This window comes from Schistocerca cancellata, chromosome 8, assembly GCF_023864275.1.
Source record: "Schistocerca cancellata isolate TAMUIC-IGC-003103 chromosome 8, iqSchCanc2.1, whole genome shotgun sequence".
NCBI lineage: Eukaryota > Metazoa > Arthropoda > Insecta > Orthoptera > Acrididae > Schistocerca > Schistocerca cancellata.
In genome coordinates, this window is record NC_064633.1 from 558,813,680 (window position 1) to 558,836,285 (window position 22,606).

General features: G+C 44.5%; 1 protein-coding gene and 1 long non-coding RNA gene across 2 annotated transcripts in view; one reads left to right on the forward strand and one right to left on the reverse strand.

Moving 5' to 3' along the window:
- The window catches only part of LOC126094651 (uncharacterized), a 36,499-nt gene that overhangs the window by 4,831 nt on the left and 9,062 nt on the right, over positions 1-22,606 (forward strand). Inside the window, exon 2 of the long non-coding RNA XR_007521859.1 lies at positions 18,998-19,211. This is a non-coding gene — a long non-coding RNA (uncharacterized LOC126094651). The remainder of the gene's footprint in view (positions 1-18,997; positions 19,212-22,606) is intronic.
- LOC126094649 (DNA repair and recombination protein RAD54-like) overlaps positions 1-22,606 on the reverse strand; it is a 75,556-nt gene that overhangs the window by 3,069 nt on the left and 49,881 nt on the right. The window lies entirely within an intron of this gene.

The window sequence follows — 22,606 nt, forward strand, 5'->3', positions numbered from 1 at the left end:
CCGACAAAACTCGGAACAGGCGAAATACCCTCAGACTTCAAGAAGAATGTAATAATTCCAATCCCAAAGAAAGCAGGTGTTGACAGATGTGAAAATTACCGAACTATCAGTTTAAATGATTAATGGAAAATCGCATATAAAGATGTGAAACAAATGCTAACAAAGAGATAGAGGGGCTGGCCAGTACTTACCTCAGCTCAGTACAGCCGATAGATACACATAAAACAGAACCGAAAATTTACGTTCCTAGTTTTTGGAACAAATGTTCCTTCATCGGGGAGGAGAGAGGGGAAAGAAAGGGAAGAAGGGAAAGCAGATTCAGTTACTCACAACCCAGGTTATGAAGCAACAGGGAAAGGAAACTAGGGAGGGTAGCAAGGATGGAGGCATGATTGTCAGAGGGAAGCCAAAGATATTCTACTGTAAGTACTGTGCCAGCTTCAAACCAAAGAGGATGCATACAGAAGTAAAGAGGTATATAGTATAAAGATAAACACAACTATGTAGGATGAAAAGATGCATGAATGGCTAAGAGGAAAGGGAAAGAGGAGAAGACTGAAGAGTAAATGGGAGTGAGGTTGTTTAACGTAGGTTCAGTCCAGGGGGATGGCAGGATGAAAGGATGTGTTTGAGTGCAAGTTCCCATCTCCGCAGTTCAGAGGGACTGGTGTTGGGTGGGAGAAGCCAAATGGCACATACGGTGTAGCAGGTTCCTAGAATTATGCAGGAGGGCATGCTCCGCTACTGGGTATTGGGCATCTCCTAGGCGGACAGTTCGTCTGTGTCCGTTCATGCGCTCAGCCAGTTTAGTTGTTGTCATGCCGATGTAAAAGGCTGTGCAGTGCAGGCATGTCAGTTGATAAATGACATGTGTAGTTTCACATGTGGCCCTGCCTTGAGTTCTGTACGTTTTACCAGTAGCGGGGCTGGAATAGGTGGTTGTGGGGGGATGCATGGGGCAGGTTTTGCAGCGGGGTCGGTTACAGGGGTAGGAACCGCTGGGTAGAGAAGATAGTCTGGGAATATTGTAGGGTTTAACAAGGATGTTATGGAGGTTAGGGGGCCGACGAAAGGAAACTCTGGGTGGTGTGGGGAGAATTTTGTCAAGGGATGATCTCATTTCAGGGGTTGACTTGAGAAAATCATATTCCTGGCGGAGTAATTTGTTGATGTTTTCAAGGCCAGGATAATATTGGGTGACAAGGGGGATGCTTCTGTGTGGTCTGGGGGTAGGAACATTGTTGTTGGACGGGGAGGAATGTATTGCTCGAGAGATCTGTTTGTGGACAAAGTCTGCAGGATAGTTGCAGGAGAGGAAAGCACTGGTCAGGTTATTGGTGTAATTGTTGAGGGATTCGCCACTGGAGCAGATATGTTTGCCACGAATACCTAGGCTGTAGGGAAGGGAGCGTTTGATGTGGGATGGATGGCAGCTATCAAAGTGAAGGTACTGTTGTTTGTTTGTGGGTTTGATATGGCCGGAGGTGTGGATGTGAGCTTCAACAAGATGAAGGTCAACATCCAGGAAGGTGGCTTGGGTTTTGGAGAAGGACCAGGTGAAATTCAAATTCGAAAAGGAGTTAAGGTTATGGAGGAAATTAAGGAGTGTTTCTTCACCATGAGTCCAGACCACAAAGATGTCATCTATAAACCTATACCAGGCCAGGGGAAGCAGCTGTTGGGTCTTCAGGAAAGCCTCCTCCATGCGGCCCATGAAGAGGTTGGCATAGGACGGAGCCATCCTGGTTCCCATGGCCGTTCCCCTGATTTGTTTGTAGGTCTGGCCTTCAAAAGTGAAGTAATTATGGGTGAGGATGAAGTTGGTAAGAGTGATAAGGAACGAGGTTTTTGGAAGATCTTCGGGTGGGCGTTGGGAGAGGTAGTGCTCAAAGGCAGAGAGACCATGGGTATGTGGGATGTAGCATCTATGGTGACAAGAAAGGTTTCAGGTGGGAGAGGAGTGGGAATGGATTTGAGGCGTTCTAGGAAGTGGTTTGTGTCTTTGATGTAGGATGGGAGTCTGCGGGTGATAGGTTGGAGGTGCTGGTCTACCAGAGCTGAGATACGTTCGGTTGGGGCTTTGAAGCCTGCTACAATGGGACGGCCAGGATGGTTCTCTTTGTGGATTTTGGGTAATAGGTAGAAGGTAGGGGTACATGGCTCAGGTGGAGTGAGTAAGTCTATGGAAGCCGTTGAGAGGCCTTGTGAGGGACCTTGGATTCTTAGGATTTTTTGCAGCTCAGTCTGGTTGGAGGGAATGGGATCCTGGGTAACAGCTTTGTAGGTTGAGGTGTCGGAGAGTTGACGCAGTCCTTCTGCCACATACTCCACACGGTCAAGTACAACAGTTGTGGAGCCTTTATCCGCCGGGAGGATGACAATAGAGCAGTCTATTTTCAGCTCCTTAATGGCACGGGATTCAGCTGGGGTGATGTTGGGGGTTGTCAGGATGTTCTTCAAGAAGGACTGGGAGGCTACACTGGATGTGAGGAATTCCTGAAATGTCTGCAAGGGATGGTTTTGGGGGAGAGGAGAAGGATCCCTTTGAGAAGGCAGTCGGAACTGTTCTAGACAGGGTTCAACACTGGGTCTAGTATTTGGGGGCTGTGTTTGGGTAGTGAAGTGGTTTTTCCAGTTGAGGTTCCGGGTGAATGAGAGGAGATCTTTAACCAGGGCAGTGTGGTTGCATTTAGGCGTGGGGCTAAAGGTTAAGCCTTTTGATAGAACAGATGTCTCTGAAGGAGAGAGGGATCTGGATGAGAGGTTTAGGACTGAATTGGGAACTGTCCGCCTAGGAGATGCCCAATACCCAGTAGCAGAGCACGCCCTCCTGCATAATTCTAGGGACTTAGGAACCTGCTACACCGTCTGTGCCATTTGGCTTCTCCCACCCAACACCAGTCCCTCTGAACTGCGGAGATGGGAACTTGCACTCCAACACATCCTTTCATCCTGCCATCCCCCTGGACTGAACCTACGTTAAACAACCTCATTCCCATTTACTCTTCAGTCTTCTCCTCTTTCCCTTTCCTCTTAGGCATTCACGCATCTTTTCATCCTACATAGTTGTGTTTACTTTTATACTATATACCTCTTTACTTCTGCATGCATCCTCTTTGGTTTGAAGCTGGAACAGTATTTACAGTAGAATATCTTTGGCTTCCCTCTGACAATCATGCCTCCATCCTTGCTACCCTCCCTAGTTTCCTTTCCCTGTTGCTTCATAACCTGGGTTGTGAGTAACTGAATCTCCTTTCCCTTCTTCCCTTTCTTTCCCCTCTCTCCTCCCCGATGAAGGAACATTTGTTCCGAAAGCTAGGAACGTAAATTTTCGGTTCTGTTTTATGTGTATCTATCGGCTGTACTGAGCTGAGGTAAGTACTGGCCAGCCCCTCTATCTCTTTGTTAGTATTTGAACTATCAGTTTAATAAGTCACAGCTGCAAAATATTAACGCGAATTATTTACAGATGAATGGAAAAACCGATAGAAGCCGACCTCGGGGAAGATCAGTTTGGATTCCATAGAAATGTTGGAACACGTGAGGCAATACTGACCTTACGACTTATCTTAGAAGAAAGATTAAGGAAAGGCAAACCTACGTTTCTAGCATTTGTAGACTTAGAGAAAGCTTTTGACAATCTTGACTGGAATACACTCTTTCAAATTCTAAAGGTGGCAAGGGTAAAATACAGGGAGCGAAAGGCTATTTACAATTTGTACACAAACCAGATGGCAGTTATAAGAGTCGAGGGACATGAAAGGGAAGCAGTGGTTGGGAAGGGAGTGAGGCAGGGTTGTAGCCTCTCCCCGATGTTATTCAATCTGTATACTGAGCAAGCAGTAAAGGAAACAAAAGAATAATTTGGAGTAGGTATTAAAATCCAGGGAGAAGACATAAAAACTTTGAGGTTCGCCGATGACATTGTAATTCTGTCAGAGACAGCAAAGGACTTGGAAGAGCAGTTGAACGGAATGGACAGTGTCTTGAAAGGAGCAACATAAGCAAAACGAGGGTAATGGAATGTAGTCGAATTAAGTCAGGTGATGGGGAGGAAATTAGATTAGGAAATGAGACACTTAGAGTAGCAAAGGAGTTTTGCTGTATGGGGAGCAAAATAACTGATGATGGTCGAAGTAGAGAGGATATAAAATGTAGACTGACAATGGGAAGGAAAGCGTTTCTGAAGAAGAGAAATTTGTTAACATCGAATAGATTTAAGTGTCAGGATGTCATTTCTGAAAGTATTTGTATGGAGTGTAGCCATGTATGGAAGTGAAACACTGACAATAAATAGTTTGGACAAGAAGAGAATAGAAACTTTCAAAATGTGGTGCTACAGAAGAATGTTGAAGATTAGGTGGGTAGATCATGTAACTAATGAGGAGGTATTGAATAGGATTGGGGAGAAGAGAAGTTTGTGGCACAACTTGACTAGAAGAAGGGATCAGTTGGTAGGATATGTCCTGAGGCATCAAGGGATCACAAATTTAGCACTGGAGGGCAGCGCGGAGGGTAAAAATCGTAGAGGGAGACCAAGAGATGAATACACTAAGCAGATTCAGAAGGATGTAGGTTGCAGTAGGTACTGGGAGATGAAGGAGCTTGCACAGGATAGATTAGCATGGAGAGCTGCATCAAACCAGCCTCAGGACTGAAGACCACAACAACAACATGAGAGAAGTAGATATGTAAGCAAGTCGGTATCCCCAGGGCTCTGCATATGATGGGGGCTGACCCATTCCCAGCCATCCTACCTCTGATTCATTACTGTCGAGGCGTTTAACAGCACCCACTACTCAACAGAGTGCAACTTCTAAAATGGAAAGAAGGATACCGCAGAAAAAAAGGGAAATCACATCAAAAAGCAATTAAAACACAGGAAAAAAGGGCTGAAAGAGGCAGCTGATAAAAGAAGTAGGATCGAGGGTCCCTCTAGATCCAGCGTGTAGTGTGAGGCGCTCTAACGCGAAACACCCTGCCTCTGCCACGAAGGTAGTTCAAAACTTTATACCTGAGAATAGAAGCCACATTCATGAAGAAAACAGAGAAGCAGCAACTGTCTGTGACTCATCTGCCAATACTAGAGGCAAAGAATTTGTAAGACTACGCTTAGCATGAAAAGCCACAAAGAGGGGGGAGGGGGAGGCATTGCACCAGGATAAGAGCTACTGCCTGCTGCAAGGCCTCACAACCACACAGCGGGGGTGGCTTGTTACATAAAATAAAACTATGGGTCTTGGTACCATCAATGCAGAGATGACATAGGACAGTAGATTCCTGCGGAGGAATGGAAGGTGGTGTGCCTTGATAGTGTGAATTTATGTTTTGTTTTGGTTTATTTTAGGCTGCGAAAACAACTAGGGTCATATGCACCCGTGTCAGGATGTAAAACATGAAGACGATAAAAGGAATTAAAAATGGCTACACATTAAGTCCAACCGACTGAAGCAAAGACAGCTAAAAACACAGACTTTGAGAAAGGTCCATAAAATACAACATAGAGAAACAGAGGTCCTAAACTAAAGATTGAATGTTCTTTGCCTTATTGCTAGGACATAGTGTGGTAAAGAGAAAGTGCAAGAAATCTGTGGCTGTAAGGACAATGTTTGTAAGATATTCTACCTGGTCATCATAAATGGGGAAATGTTGTTTGTCAAAGATCACCAGGAAGGAGTAAAGCCTCCAGTCGGCCCTAGAAAACTGCCATTTGTGTGTGCATGTAGTTGGGTTAGGAGTCAGACATCAGATAGCACACAGGAAATGGTCACTCGAGAATGTGTCAGAGAGAACAGACCACTCGAGACTATGGGCAAGCTGGGTAGTGCAGAAGGATAGGTCCAAATGGGAATAGGTGTGAGTGGAGTCTGAAAGAAATGCGAGTGCTCCCGTGTTAACGCACATGAGGTTAAGTTGATTGAAAAGATCAGCCAAGACGGCACCACTTTGAAAGGTTTTGGCAGAACCACAAAGGGCATGGTGTGCATTAAAGTCATTGAGCACCACAAAGGGGTGAGGGAGTTGCCCAATAAGCTTGAGGATGTCTGCCCTGCTTACATCGAATGGTGGAGGGATGTAAACAGTACAAAGGGAAAAGGTCAAGTGAATAAGGAAAATGCGGACTGCAACAGCTTGAAATTGGGTAGTCAGGGAGATGGGTTGACTATGATCATCATCCCGGATGCGCAGCACGACCCCCATGAGATGGAATGCTGTCTTTGGGGGTAAGTTCAAAGCGGACTGGGAAGAAATGCGAGAGCTCAAAGTGGTCACGAGAATGCAATTTTGTTTCTTGGAGGCAGAAAACAAGAGGACGTTGCGATTCTAAGAGCTGTGATAAGTCCTCTTTGTTAGGTCGAAAGTCATGAACGTTCTATTGCAGGAGTCATGACGAAGAAAGGACTGGAGGGAAAAAATGAAGGGGAGTCATCTCAGCAGATGCTGAGTGCCGGCCTTCAAAGACGCACTGCTACAGGGTGCAGAGGCTGGAGGATCCTGCTCGATGAAATCTACAGAGGCATCAGCCTTTGTTTTTAGATATATTTTTCCCACGTGGAATGTTTCCCTCTATTATATATAAAAAGAAAGATGATGAGACTTACCAAACAAAAGTGCTGGCAGATCGATAGACACACAAACATACACACAAAATTCTAGCTTTCGCAACCAACGGTTGCCTCGTCAGGAAAGAGGGAAGGAGAGGGAAAGACGAAAGGATTTGGGTTTCAAGGGAGACGGTAAGGAGTCATTCCAATCCCGGGAGCGGAAAGACTTACCTTAGGGGGAAAAAAGGACAGGTATATAAACACACACACACACACACACACACACACACACACACACACACACACACACATCCATCCACACATATACAGGCACAAGCAGACATTTGTAAAGACAAAGAGTTTGGGCAGGGATGTCAGTCGAGGCGGAAGTACAGAGGCAAAGATGTTGTTGAAAGACAGGTGAGGTATGAGCGGAGGCAAATTGAAATTAGAAATTAGCGGAGATGGAGGCCTGGCGGATAGCGAGAAGAGAGGATATGCTGAAGGGCAAGTTCCCATCTCTGGAGCTCTGATAGGTTGGTGTCAGTGGGAAGTATCCAGATAACCCGGACGGTGTAACACTGTGCTAAGATATGCTGGCCATGCACCATGGCATGTTTAGCCATAGGGTGATCCTCATTACCAACAAACACTGTCTGCCTGTGTCCATTCATGCGAATGGACAGTTTGTTGCTGGTCATTCCCACATAGAAGGCTTCACAGTGTAGGCAGGTCAGTTGGTAAATCATGTGGGTGCTTTCACACATGGCTCTGCCTTTGATCGTGTACACCTTCCGGGTTACAGGACTGGAGTAGGTGGTGGTGGGAGGGTGCATGGGACAGGTTTTACACCGGGGGCGGTTACAAGGGTAGGAGCCAGAGGGTAGGGAAGGTGGTTTGGGGATTTCATAGGGATGAACCAAGAGGTTACGAAGGTTAGGTGGATGGCGGAAAGACACTCTTGGTGGAGTGGGGAGGATTTCATGAAGGATGGATCTCATTTCAGGGCAGGATTTGAGGAAGTAATATCCCTGCTGGAGAGCCACATTCAGAGTGTGATCCAGTCCCGGAAAGTATCCTGTCACAAGTGGGGCACTTTTGGGGTTCTTCTGTGGGTGGTTCTGGGTTTGGATGGATGAGGAAGTGGCTCTGGTTATTTGCTTCTGTACCAGGTCGGGAGGGTAGTTGCGGGATGCGAAAGCTGTTTTCAGGTTGTTGGTGTAATGGTTCAGGGATTCAGGACTGGAGCAGATTCGTTTGCCATGAAGACCTAGGCTGTAGGGAAGGGACCGTTTGATATGGAATGGGTGGCAGCTGGGCAGCTGTCATAAGGGAGGTACTGTTGCTTGTTGGTGGGTTTGATGTGGACGGATGTGTGAAGCTGGCCATTGGACAGATGGAGGTCAACGTCGAGGAAAGTGGCATGGGATTTGGAGTAGGACCAGGTGAATCTGATGGAACCAAAGGAGTTGAGGTTGGAGAGGAATTTCTGGAGTTCTTCTTCAGTGTGAGTCCAGATCATGAAGATGTCATCAATAAATCTGTACCAAACTTTGGGTTGGCAGGCCTGGGTAACCAAGAAGGCTTCCTCTAAGCGACCCATAAATAGGTTGGCGTACGAGGGGGCCATCCTGGTACCTATAGCTGTTCCCTTTAATTGTTGGTATGTCTGGCTTTCGGAAGTGAATCTGACGCCCAGGCTATCCGTGATCTGAAGCCTGACCGTTCCATCGTCATTATTCCGGCGGACAAGGGTTCCACGACCGTGGTACTTGATCGTCTGGAGTATGTGGCTGAGGGACTGCGTCAGCTTTCAGTCTCTTCCATCAACTCAATCTCCCACTTCCAGCTCCACTCCCCCCAAAACCTCAAAATTCTAATCAACACAATCGGGAACCACAACACCCCAATTCAGTAGTTAACCTTTCCTCCAAACCTCTCTCCCAATCCGAAACCTCTGTCCCATCCAAAGGCCTCACCTTCAGCCCTACTCCCAGATTCAACCAAACAGCCTTCGTCAAAAATTTACTGTCCTACACTCGTACTCTCTTCTGGAAATATCACTTTGCCATGAAGAAAAATAATCCTGATCCTACTCCTAATGATCCAACTCCCCAAGACACTATCCAAATTGAACCCTACCTGGAACAGTTCCGTCCTCCGTCACAGCGGGACCCACCTCCTCTTCCTCAAAATCACCCTCCCCAAACCTTCCAGGAATTTCTCACTTCCAGCCTTGCCTCTCAATCCTTCTTGAAAAAACCTAATCCTACTCCCAACATCACCACAGCTGAAGCCCGGGCTATCCGAGATCTGAAGGCTGACCGATCCATCGTCATTCTTCTGGCGGACAAGGGTTCCACGACCGTGGTACTTGATAGTCGGGAGTATGTGGCCGAGGGACTGCATCAGCTTTCGGACAACTCTACATACGGAGTTTGCCACAGTAATCCCATTCCTGATGTCCAGGCGGAGCTTCATGGAATCCTCAGAACCTTAGGCCCCCTACAAAACCTTTCACCTGACTCCATCAACCTCCTGACCCCACCAACACCCCACACCCCTAACTCCTACCAACTTCCTACAATTCACAAACCCAATCATCCCAGCCACCCCATTGTAGCTGGTTACCAAGCCCCCCCCCCCCCCCCCAGAACATATCTTTGCCTATGTAGATCAACACCTACAACCCATTACATGCAGTCTCCCATCCTTCATCAAAGACACCAACTACTTTCTCCAATGCCTGGAATCCTTACCCAATCTGTTTCCCCCGGAAACCATCCTTGTAACCATTGATGCCACTTCCTTATACACAAATATCCCGCACGTCCAGGGCCACGCTATGATGGAGCACTTCCTTTCACGCCGATCACCTGCCACCCTACCTAAAACCTCTTTCCTCATTATCTTAGCCATCTTCATCCTAACTCACAACTTCTTCACTTTCAAAAGCCAGACATACCAACAAATAAAGGGAACAGCCATGGGTACCAGGATGGCCCCCTCCTACGCCAACCTATTTATGGGTCACCTAGAGAAAGCCTTCTTGGTTACCCATGCCTGCCAACCCAAAGTTTGGTACAGATTTATTGATGAAATCTTCATGATCTGCACTCACACTGAAGAAGAACTCCAGAATGTCCTCTCCAACCTCAACTCCTTTGGTTCCATCAGATTCACCTGGTCCTACTCCAAATCCCATGCCACTTTACTCGAAGTTGACCTCCATCTGTCCAATGGCCAGCTTCACACATCCGTCCACATCAAACCCACCAACAAGCAACAGTACCTCCATTATGACAGCTGCCCAGCTGCCACCCATTCCATATCAAACGGTCCCTTCCCTACAGCCTAGGTCTTCGTGGCAAACGAATCTGCTCCAGTCCTGAATCCCTGAACCATTACACCAACAACCTGAAAACAGCTTTCGCATCCCGCAACTACCCTCCCGACCTGGTACAGAAGCAAATAACCAGAGCCACTTCCTCATCCCCCCAAACCCAGAACCTTGCACAGAAGAACCCCAAAAGTGCCCCACTTGTGACAGGATACTTTCCGGAACTGGATCAGACTCTGAATGTGGCTCTCCAGCAGGGATACAACTTCCTCAAATCCTGTCCTGAAATGAGATTCATCCTTCATGAAATCCTCCCCACTCCACCAAGAGTGTCTTTCCGCCGCCCACCTAACCTTCGTAACCTCTTGGTTCATTCCTATGAAATTCCCAAACCACCTTCCCTACCCTCTGGCTCCTACCCTTGTAACCGCCTCCGGTGTAAAACCTGTCCCATGCACCCTCCCACCACCACCTACTCCAGTCCTGTAACCCGGAAGGTGTACACGATCAAAGGCGGAGCCATGTGTGAAAGCACTCACGTGATTTACTAACTGACCTACCTACACTGTGAAGCTTTCTATGTGGAAATGACCAGCAACAAACTGTCCATTCGCATGAACGGACACAGGCAGACAGTGTTTGTTGGTAATGAGGATCACCCTGTGGCTAAACATGCCATGGTGCACGGCCAGCACATCTTGGCACAGTGTTACACCGTCCGGGTTATCTGGATACTTCCCACTGACACCAACCTATCAGAGCTCCAGAGATGGGAACTTGCCCTTCAATATATCCTCTCTTCCAGTTACCCACCAGACCTCAACCTCTGCTAATTTCAAGTTGCCGCCGCTCATACCACACCTGTCATTCAACAACATCTTTGCCTCTGTACTTCCGCCCTGACTGACATCTCTGCCCAAACTCTTTGCCTTTATATATGTCTGCTTGTGTCTGTATATGTGCGGATGGATGTGTGTGTGTGTGTGTGTGTGTGTGTGTGTGTGTGTGTGTGTGTGTGTACCTGTCCCTTTTTCCCCCTAAGGTAAGTCTTTTCGCTCCCGGGATTGCAGGATTGGAATGACTCCTTACCCTTTCCCTTAAAACCCACATCCTTTACGTCTTTCCCTCTCCTTCCTCTTTCCTGATGAAGCAACCGTGGGTTGGAAAAACTTGAAATTTGTGTGTGTGTTTTTTGTTTCTATTAATGTACCAACACTTTCATTTGGTAAGTTAAAAACAATGATGATGTAACTTACTAAACGAAAGCGTTGGTATGTTGATAGAGACACAAACAAAAACAAACACTAACACAAAATTCAAGCTTTCACAACCCACGGTTGCTTCATCAGGAAAGAGGGAAGGAGAGGGAAAAATGAAAGGATGTGGGAGAGGGTAAGTAGTCATTCCAATCCCGGGAGCGGAAAGACTTACCTTAGGGGGAAAAAAAGGACAGGTGTACACACGCGCGCACACACACACACACACACACACACACACACACACACACACACACACACACACACACAGAGAGAGAGAGAGAGAGAGAGAGAGAGAGAGAGAGAGTTAAAGATTAATATTTCTATTATTTACGCCATTCCCTTAAATGGCACAAAATGCATGTACTATATTTATAGATTTATTTACTCCTATTCAAGAATTCATCTATTGTATAGAAGGAGTTGTCAAGGAGATATGATTTCAATTTATTTTTGAAGCTATTACTGCTGTCTGTCAGACATTTTATTTCATCTGGTAATTTGTAGAAAATTTTTATAGCAGCATAATTTTACTTATTTAACAAGAGGTTGTTAGGTGAAGGTTAATCTGACAAATTTTTTTCAAAACAGACTCTTCCATGTACGGCCTAGCTTTTTCTTTTGAACTGTTCTCACCAATTTTTTCTCCTACACTTAAGAAATGGTTGTTAAATACATTAGCTTCTTGTGTACTGTTGGTTAGGATGGTCTCGGTCTCCTTAATAGTAATACTACCTACCCCAGTGGTTACTTTTACTGTCTCCATTCTAACAACGTTCCATATTGATTTGATTTTATCGCCGGAGTTGTAAATTTCTTCTTTAACATACGTATTTCTTGATTTCCTTACAACTTTTCTCAGTATGTTACAATAATTTTTACAGTGTAAAACTACTTCTGGATCTTTACTAGTTCTTGCTGTCTCATAAAGTTTTCTTTATCTTTCTGAAGACACTTTAATAACTGTAGTAATCCAAGGTCCAAGGTTTCTTTGAAAAGTTTGTGGTGGTACATTTAGTAACACAGAGGGGGGGGGGGGCAGTTACCCTCAAGAGCATCCCGACCACAGGTTACACATTTGGCTGGGTGTTGGCAGGACATTGGCGTGTGGTTGTAATGATGACACTGGCAGCAGTGCATCGGATTCGGAATGTCTGGTCAGACTGTGGTAACTTCACAATCTGGTTTAGTCTTCAATGGAAGCACAACTCTATCAAAAGTGAGGAAAAAAGAGTGTGTGTGGGCACTAAGGATGCGTCAACATTTTTTATCACGCAATGGACTGCAATGACACCCTGATCAGAGAGGTACTTTTGGATTTCTGCTTCAGTCAGATCATCGAGCAGCCTAGTGTAAATAACACCACGGGGGAAAATTCAGCGTTCGATGGACCTTGACATGAACAGCATAGCAGTGGAAGAGCGAAGCTGCAAGTAGCTGTTGTGCTTGAGAATCAGAAGTAGTCTCCAAAACCAAAGGGCCATTGTGTAAAAGAGAACAGGATTTCACATGGCCAGCAATTGCATCAACACCTTTCTGAATAATAAACGGAATTACCGTAGCAAAGGACTGATCGCCTTCAGTACATGAAAGCATGAGCAACCATGGTGCAGTTGGGAGGGCCTCTGAAATGTTAGCCTGCACACATTTAGAAGACATTAACCGTAAAGAAGATTGGCTCACTGTGAGAAAATCCCCCATGATTGCCAGCATCTCTGATGGCATGCTCCTTCCAACTGAGAGGCCCCCTCAAAAGGAGATGCACCCGCCTTAGGTGATTGTTCATATGTCTGGTCATGACTCCCGAACATGTGACACAGGGAACAATCGGCAATTTGGGAAGGGAGCAACTCAGGTAATTGTCACCACACTGGGCCTGGCCTGTACCAGGGGATATGTGAGAACCCTACCTGGGAATTACATGTTACCCAGTCACCCACTACGCGTCAGGTGTGTGGGCTGGCCTTCAGGAGCACACGGGGAGAAAGAAGAAAAAGAGGAACCTCAAACACGCAGAGAAAGAATAGGAGAAGGGAAAGAAAAAAGAAAAAAGGAATGAAAAGCACTGGAGAGATGTTCTGATATCGGTTACTGAAAACGCTGAACAGAAACATCCCAGTCGTGTTCCCTAAGGGAGGGGGAAAAGGAATAGCAAGAGGACAGATACACAGCACAGAAGTGCAAAATATGCTGCAGAGGCTGGGGCCCCCATGGTAGCCAAGCACGAACCCGCCAAATAGCAGCAAGCCTCCGGGGGTATGAAGTTTATTAGAGGGGGCAGTAACACGCTATAAGTTGTTCCATCTCTGAATGAGCAGATCCATTATTTGCACCTGCAAATCTGCACCTGGGACTGTCAAAGCAAATGTGGGGTGAGTAATTGCTTATCTAGTCCAATAGTTGGCCAGTTAATTCCCTGATATAACCAAATGACCTGGGACCCAGAGAAAGGCAACTGACCACGCAGTACAACTAACATTAGAGAGACGGTCATCAATAGAAGATACTGCAAGCTGACAAGAAGAATGGTGATTAGTGGGCTGGAGACTGCTAACTGAGCCACTGTAATTTAAAACATGGTTACTGGAAGCTTGTTTAATAAATATGAGGGCTTTGTTAATGCCTATCAGCTCCACCAAATGAACAGTACTGGTTCCCAATAACAAATGTTGTTCCTGACCAGCAGGAAAAGTAAGACCTTTCTATCCATGGTTTTAGACCTGTCAGTGTAAACAATGGTAGCACTGATTGCCTTAGAGAACTCACTGGAAAGGATGCTGAAAAGCCATGGGGGGGGGGGGGGCTGAAATTTTAGGACTGTGGAATAGACTGGCTCTAGTTCGTGGCCTTGGTACCAACCACAGAGGAGTGTGTGGAAAAACACAGTGTGTGCTTTCTAAGGAGGTAGGCAGAGGTCCTGGCAGAGGGCTGCAAGGCACATTCCAACTGGTAATCCAACCTGAGGTGCATGTCAGGGGGTTGATGCCCCTTGTATGAAAAAAGAATGTTGATAAGGTAGGTGCTGAGAAAACTGTCAGGTGGTGACTGCATAAGGGAGCATCAGTTGGTACCGTCGAAGCTGAAGGGGAAGATTCCCACTTCAGCAAGTGGACTATCTATGGCACTAGTCCAGAAGGCACCAGCATCCAGTTGAATGCAACGATGATGGACTGGGTCTACCAGTTTCAAAGGTGCCACTGAGCCATAAACCTGGCAACCATGGTCCAGCTGGGATAAGACCAGGGACCAGTAAATATGAAGAGTAGCATGATCCACACCCCAAGACGTGTGGGAAAGGAAGCTCTGCATGCACCTAGTCCCTGGTTCATAAATATGGGGCAGGCAAGAAGGCGTTTATTAAAGCAGATGCCAAAAAACTGGACAACGCAACCATGTCCAAGTGCTGCATACCCATTTAGATTTCTGGGTCAAGATGGACAATGGTATGATAACAGAAATGCATGAGACACATTTTTGCAGAAGAGAATTGGGAACCATGGGAAAGGCCTGGCTTAAGGAATGGGTTGATTATACTATCATGCCATTGTGGAAGGAAGACACTTTTGAGCCAAGTATGGCTGAAGAGCCTGGGTAGATGTAGCTTCTGAGTAACAGTCACATGTTGGATCTGAACTGAATCAGGGCTTGGGGACTTATAGTGAGATGCACCAAGAGCCAGGAGCAGCTCCTAGTGTGAAATGTTCATTATATAAATCAGCTTGGCAGGGGGTGAAACATAGGAGGATGTCTTCAACTTGTTATTTCTGTGATGAAAGGTAGCCAGGTAAGAAGAGGATGCCAGTGCTGTCACAAAGTGGGTCACAGGGTGTTCAGCACGAACCAACACATTGGTCCAAAGGCTACCCTGAAGGACAAGTCACAGAACAATGTGGCAGCCCAGAAAACTACAAAGCTTTGCTCAAACCTGTGAGAAAGAGGGTTATGTTCCCAAGGATGAGATGTAGTGCTCCAAGTATTCCTTCTTATTGCGCTTCATAAGATAGTGAGCGTTAGTATAGAGGCGCTTGAAAGTGAGGAGAGCAGCTTTTGGAGGATGCCGACTGAGACGTTGCAGGGCCTTATGGTGAGCTTAAATAGCTGTTGTGACATCTTTGGTCCACCATGGGACTGGCTGGTGGTGGAGCATGCCTCTAGAAAGAGGAACAGCAGTTCCACTGGCATGGGTAACTGTGTCGGAAATGTCTCGCGCAACCTCATCGATGCAACATGAAAGAGGAGTGAAGGTGACAGCATGGGTATACAGTTGCAAGTTCACTTTTTTTAGCCAGTAAAGTAATATATGTGTAGAAGGACCTTATTTAGAAATGCATCAAAATATAATAGTTAGACCATAGTCTTCAACAATGGCAGCTTATGGTCCTCATTCCCTGCCACTGTTCCTCCCACTAATGCATTACTGTGCCTCTCCAGTGAGGTGCATGATAACTACACATTGACAATATACCGTTATTTACAGATGTTTTCTGTGTATGTTGCTGCAAATTTCTAGTTTTTGCATTAAGCAGTCCTGCTGTTTCCTTTTTCTCAGAAAGTCAGTGTGATGTGGTCATGCTTCTTGGATGAACAGCATCTCATCAAGTCAGCAATAAACATTTGCCTTTTCCAACAGATTAATCTGGCTTTAATATATTTTGACATTATCTGAGAATTAATTTGTCTACACTGATGTAAGAAGTCGCATGCAACTTAATACACAACATATTACATACTACTATATGCAAAACAAATGCTGTTAGTTTTAAAATGGAGGCTGAAAAGATAGTATCTCCGAGATCACAAAAAAGTAAAAAACAACACTGCCGATACTGGATGCATACTCCTGAGATGTACCATAAAAGGTGCTTTTTGTCTTCTCTGCAATTATTTCAAGCGCATAAGTATGGAATGCTTTGATCAGTTATAAGAGACCATATAGAAGTAATGGAGGCAAGTTTTTGTTAAGGGCATACCCATGAAAAGAAAAATCACTTTAAGGTATGTATTTACAAATAGTTTTACTAGCTTTCTGCAGCCGCAAAGCAAAAGTACCAAAGATATGAACTAGACTTTGATAATGCCATTATGCAAGTATAGAGAAATTTCCAAAAAATTCAGTTCTTTTCTTATTGTGAAAACACATATTTAAAAAATATATAACATAAAATAAAAAATATATAACATAAAATAATAACAATTAATAAAGTAGTCTTAGGCTGTTATAGTGTTGCAAGTTTTATTGCATGTTCAATATCGAGACACTACATCTCATCTTCAGATATACCTTAGTACATATCTAATCGACAATCACATCTCAAATTCCCATATCAGCAAGTTGTCAACTGAAATACCAGTAACTACACCCTATGTCCGCATCATGCAAGTGACATTACACCAGTGCCCATCAATACTTCAGTTGACTGCTTGTTGTGATCTGGGAATTAAAATATAACCATCGATCAGATGTGTACTAAATTGTAAAATTGATTATTCAATAAAACTTTTAACACCAGAACTGCAGCCTGAGGCTATTTTATATATTGTTATTACTATTTGCAGTTGCACCATCCACTACAATGAAGAATGAATATGTGTATAATATAAAACATTTCAAACAGTGGAAAATCCAGGATGGAATGTAACAATATTATGAGAAGGAAAGTTGCTACTCACTATATAGTGGAGATGCTAAGTCTCAGATAGGCACAACAAAAAGACTCTCACAATTAAAGCTTTCGGCCATTGGCCTTTGTTAACAACACACATTCTCTCTCTCTCTCTCTTTTTTTTTTTTTTTTTTTTTTTTTAAATACGCTCCTGGAAATTGAAATAAGAACACCGTGAATTCATTGTCCCAGGAAGGGGAAACTTTATTGACACATTCCTGGGGTCAGATACATCACATGATCACACTGACAGAACCACAGGCACATAGACACAGGCAACAGAGCATGCACAATGTCGGCACTAGTACAGTGTATATCCACCTTTCGCAGCAATGCAGGCTGCTATTCTCCCATGGAGACGATCGTAGAGATGCTGGATGTAGTCCTGTGGGACGGCTTGTCATGCCATTTCCACCTGGCGCCTCAGTTGGACCAGCGTTCGTGCTGGACGTGCAGACCGCGTGAGACGACGCTTCATCCAGTCCCAAACATGCTCAATGGGGGACAGATCCAGAGATCTTGTTGGCCAGGGTAGTTGACTTACACCTTCTAGAGCACGTTGGGTGGCACGGGATACATGCGGACGTGCATTGTCCTGTTGGAACAGCAAGTTCCCTTGCCGGTCTAGGAATGGTAGAACGATGGGTTCGATGACGGTTTGGATGTACCGTGCACTATTCAGTGTCCCCTCGACGATCACCAGTGGTGTACGGCCAGTGTAGGAGATCGCTCCCCACACCATGATGTCGGGTGTTGGCCCTGTGTGCCTCGGTTGTATGCAATCCTGATTGTGGCGCTCACCTGCACGGCGCCAAACACGCATACGACCATCATTGGCACCAAGGCAGAAGCGACTCTCATCGCTGAAGACGACACGTCTCCATTCGTCCCTCCATTCACGCCTGTCGCGACACCACTGGAGGCGGGCTGCACGATGTTGGGGCGTGAGCGGAAGACGGCCTAACGGTGTGTGAGACCGTAGCCCAGCTTCATGTAGACGGTTGCGAATGGTCCTCGCCGATACCCCAGGAGCAACAGTGTCCCTAATTTGCTGGGAAGTGGCGGTGTGGTCCCCTACGGCACTGCGTAGGATCCTACGGTCTTGGCGTGCATCCGTGCGTCGCTGCGGTCCGGTCCCAGGTCGACGGGCACGTGCACCTTCCGCCGACCACTGGCGACAACATCGATGTACTGTGGAGACCTCGCCCCACGTGTTGAGCAATTCGGCGGTACGTCCACCCGGCCTTCCGCATGCCCACTATACGCCCTCGCTCAAAGTCCGTCAACTGCACATACGGTTCACGTCCACGCTGTCGCGGCATGCTACCAGTGTTAAAGACTGCGATGGAGCTCCGTATGCCACGGCAAACTGGCTGACACTGACGGCGGCGGTGCACAAATGCTGCGCAGCTAGCGCCATTCGACGGTCAACACCGCGGTTCCTGGTGTGTCCGCTGTGCCGTGCGTGTGATCATTGCTTGTACAGCCCTCTCGCAGTGTCCGGAGCAAGTATGGTGGGTCTGACACACCGGTGTCAATGTGTTCTTTTTTCCATTTCCAGGAGTGTATATACACCAAAGCTCTCAAAATCTTGCAAATTAATATGTCAGAGTATAGCACAATACTCATAGAAGGGACATGGTACTAAATGCCTTTCTAAGAAACTAACCACATGCCGGATAATGAGCTGGCAGTAGCAGCCTTCTGGTTATATTCCTTTCGGAATGGGATAAGTTGTGTCATTCCTGACAGTTGTGGGAATCCATTTAAGCCTGATATGGCTGGATCAGTTTTATCATTTGTATTTTATCATTGGGCATGGAATAATATAATATCTTCTGAAAATTGTCCAGACGGACATTAGGAACAGCTTGTCTGATTCATAGTACTCTCTCTTGTCTCTTGACTTTAAGTGGGATTCTACTTCAACACCAATTTCATTCTCAGTGTGTAGTTATTTTTTGGTTTGTGAGTACAATGAGTTGAAAACTGGTATTTTTACAGTTAGTGGTTTAGTAGGACACACAATATTGGATACAATTGTGCCACTTTCTGTTGACATCTTAAGAAAGTGGAGTTGTTCGAGAAATATGAACATTTTTCTTGGAGTGGATGCACAATTTTGTTTATTTTTTAATTGCCTTTTTCTCTCAAGTTGCAACTGCAAGTAATGGAAACACTTCTTCCTTCCAGGAATCTAGTTTTAGGGTGCAGATTTTGTGATTTTTGGCACTATTTTAAAATTGGGAGGAATGCTGTTTGCACTACAATATGGCAAGTTTGTTACGCCATATTGACGGAAGTGACTCATGTATGGTTACAGGATCCTACAGATATAAAATGGTAAAACATTTGACATGTGCACACAAGTCCTGAATCTGTACAGGTGCAGTAAAGTAGAAAGCAAGTAAGTATCAGCCAGCCACTTCATAGTGATTACAAGTTAATTTTTGTTGGTGTTGAGGATCTGTCGAAAGTTCAGGTGATTAAGTTCAGGTGATTCTTCAATTTTTGAACTGTACGAAGAGGGACTGAAAATAACTCTCCAGTTTCTATAGCGAGAGCTACACATAGCCGTATGTATTCATTGCGGCCCCAGCCTCAGCTGAGGCTTTTCCCCTTTTAGAATATCTGATGCATCCATATTCTGAAAATAATTCAAATCCTTTATATAATAAGTTCAATTTTAGCTTAAACCATACTCAATGATTCACCAAACTTACTTTAGAGATTTTACCTAGTAAATGATGGATTATTTATTGTTCACTAGGTATACAAATCAGTTCTGCAATCAATATTGTAACAATCCATTGTGTTTTACATAACTCCACTTATGTAAGAGATAGGATTAGAGAAGATGACAGTGAGCAATTTTTTCAACCATCACATGAAATCCTAAGAGATCACTGAGAAACGTCTTATGTCAGGCAGTTCATAGTGGTTTCTTTGTCTAGTATTACTGAGGAAGGCCAAGTTCTATGGAAAAGCAAACAAATGAAGCTAAATCAAATCCAGAAACTCATGTACAATCTACAGGCACTTCTGAAAATACACAACTAATTTACAAGTGCTTCCTTTTCCTTGTTGTTGTTGTTGTTGTTGTTGTTGTTGTGGTCTTCAGTCCAGAGACTGGTTTGATGCAGCTCTCTATGCTAATCTATCCTGTGCAAGCTCCTTCATCTCCCAGTACATACTGCAACCTAAATCCATCTGAATCTGTTTAGTGTATTCACCTCTTGGTCTCCCTCTTCCATTTTTACTCTCCACACTGCCCTCCAATACTAAATTGGTGATCCCCTGATGCCTCAGAATATGCCCTATCAACCAATCCCTTCTTCTAGTCAAGTTGCACCACAAATTTCTCTTCTCTCCAATTCTATTCAATATCTCCTCATTAGGTATGTGATCTACCCATCTAATCTTCAGCGTTCTTCTGTAGCACCACATTTTGAAAGCTTCTATTCTCTTCTTGTATAAACTATTTATCGTCCCCATTTCATTTCCATACATAGCTACGCTCCATACAAATACTTTCAGAAATGACTTCCTGACATTTAAATCTATACTCGATGTTAATAAATTTCTCCTCTTCAGAAACACTTTCCTTGCCATTGCCAGTCTACATTTTATAGTCTCTCTACTTCTACCATCATGAGTTATTTTGCTCTCCAAATAGCAAACCTCATTTACTACTTTAAGCATCTCATTTCCTAATCTAATTCCCTCAGCATCACTCTATTTAATTTGACTACATTCCATTATCCTTGTTTTGCTTTTGTTGATGTTCATCTTATATCCTCCTTTCAAGACACTGTCCATTCCGGTCAGGCTTTTCCAGGTCCTTTGCTGTCTCTGACAGAATTACAATGTCATCGGCGAACCTCAAAAGTTTTTATTTCTTTTCCATGAATTTTAATTCCTACTCCTCATTTTTCTTTTGTTTCCCTTACTGCTTGCTTAATATACAGATTGAATAACATCGGGGATAGGCTACAACCCTGTCTCACTACCTTCCCAACCAATGCTTCCTTTTCATGCCCCTCGACTCCTATAACTGCCATCTGGTTTCTGTACAAACTGTAAATAGCCTTTCGCTCCCTGTATTTTACCCCTGCCACCTTCAGAATTTGAAAGAGAGTATTCCAGTTAACATTGTCAAAAGCTTTCTCTAAGTCTACAAATGCTAGACTTCTAATATAAGTCGTAGGGTCAGTATTGCCTCACGTGTTCCAACATTTCTATTGAATCCAAACTGATCTTCCCCAAGGTCGGCTTCTACCAGTTTTTCCATTCGTCTGTAAAGAATTTGTGTTAGTATTTTGCAGCTGTGGCTTATTAAACTGATAGTTTGGTAATTTTCACATCTGTCAACACCTGCTTTCTTTGGGATTGAAATTATTACATTCTTCTTGAAGTCTGAGGGTATTTCGCCTGTCTCATACATCTTGCTCACTAGATGGTAGAGTTTTCTTAGGCCTGGCTCTCCCAAGGCTGTCAGTAGTTCTAATGCAATGTTGTCTACTCCCGGGGCCTTGTTTCGACTCAGATCTTTCAGTGCTCTGTCAAACCCTTCATGCAGGATCATATCTCCTATTTCATCTTCATCTACATTCTCTTCCATTCCATAATACTGTCCTCAAGAACATCACCCTTGTATAGACCCTCTATATACTCCTTCCACCTTTCTGCTTTCCCTTCTTTGCTTATAACTGGGTTCCCATCAGAGCTCTTGATATTCATGCAAGTGGTTCTCTTTTCTCCAAGGGTCTCTTTAATTTTCCTGTAGGCAGTATCTATCTTACTCCTAGTAATATGCACCTCTACATCCTTACATTTGTCCTCTAGCCCTCCCTGCTTAGCCATTTTGCACTTCCTGTCGATCTCATTTTGGAGACGTTTGTATTCCTCTTTGCCTGCTTCATTTATTGCATTTTTGTATTTTCTCCTTTCATCAGTTAAATTCAATATCTCTTCTGTTGCCCAAGGATTTCTATTAGCCCTAGTATTTTTACCTACTTGCTCCTCTGCTGCCTGCACTAATTTATCTCAAAAAACTACCCATTCCTCTTCTACTGTATTTCTTTCCCCCATTCCTGTGAATCGTTCCCTAATGCTCTCCCTGAAACTCTCTACAACCTCTGGTTCTTTCAGTTTATCCAGGTCCCATCTCCTCTAATTCCCACCTTTTTGCACCTTCTTCAGTTTTAATCTACAGTTCATAACCAATAGATTGTGGTCAGAGTCCACATCTGCCCCTGGAAATGTCTTACAATTTAAAACCTGGTTCCTGAACCTCTGTCTTACCATTATATTATCTATCTGAGACCTTCCAGTATCTCCAGGCGTCTTCCATGTATACAACCGTCTTTCATTATTCTTGAAACAAGTGTTAGCTATGATTAAGTTATGCTCTGTGCAAAAGTCTACCAGGCGGCTTCCTCTTTCATTCCTTACTCCCGTTCCATATTCACCTACTACGTTTCCTTCTCTTCCTTTTCTTACTATTGAGTTCTAGTCACCCATAACTATTAAATTTTCGTCTACCTTCACTATATGAATAATTTCTTTTATCTCATCATACATTTCATCAATCTCTTCGTCATCTGCGGAGCTAGTTGGCATATCAACTTGTACTACTGTGGGAGGTGTGGGCTTCGTATCTATCTTGACCACAATAATGCATTCACTATGCTGTTTGTAGTAGCTTACCTGCATTCCTATTTTTTTAAATTCATTATTAAGCCTACTCCTGCATTACCCCTATTTGATTTTGTATTTATAACCCTGTATTCACCTGACCAG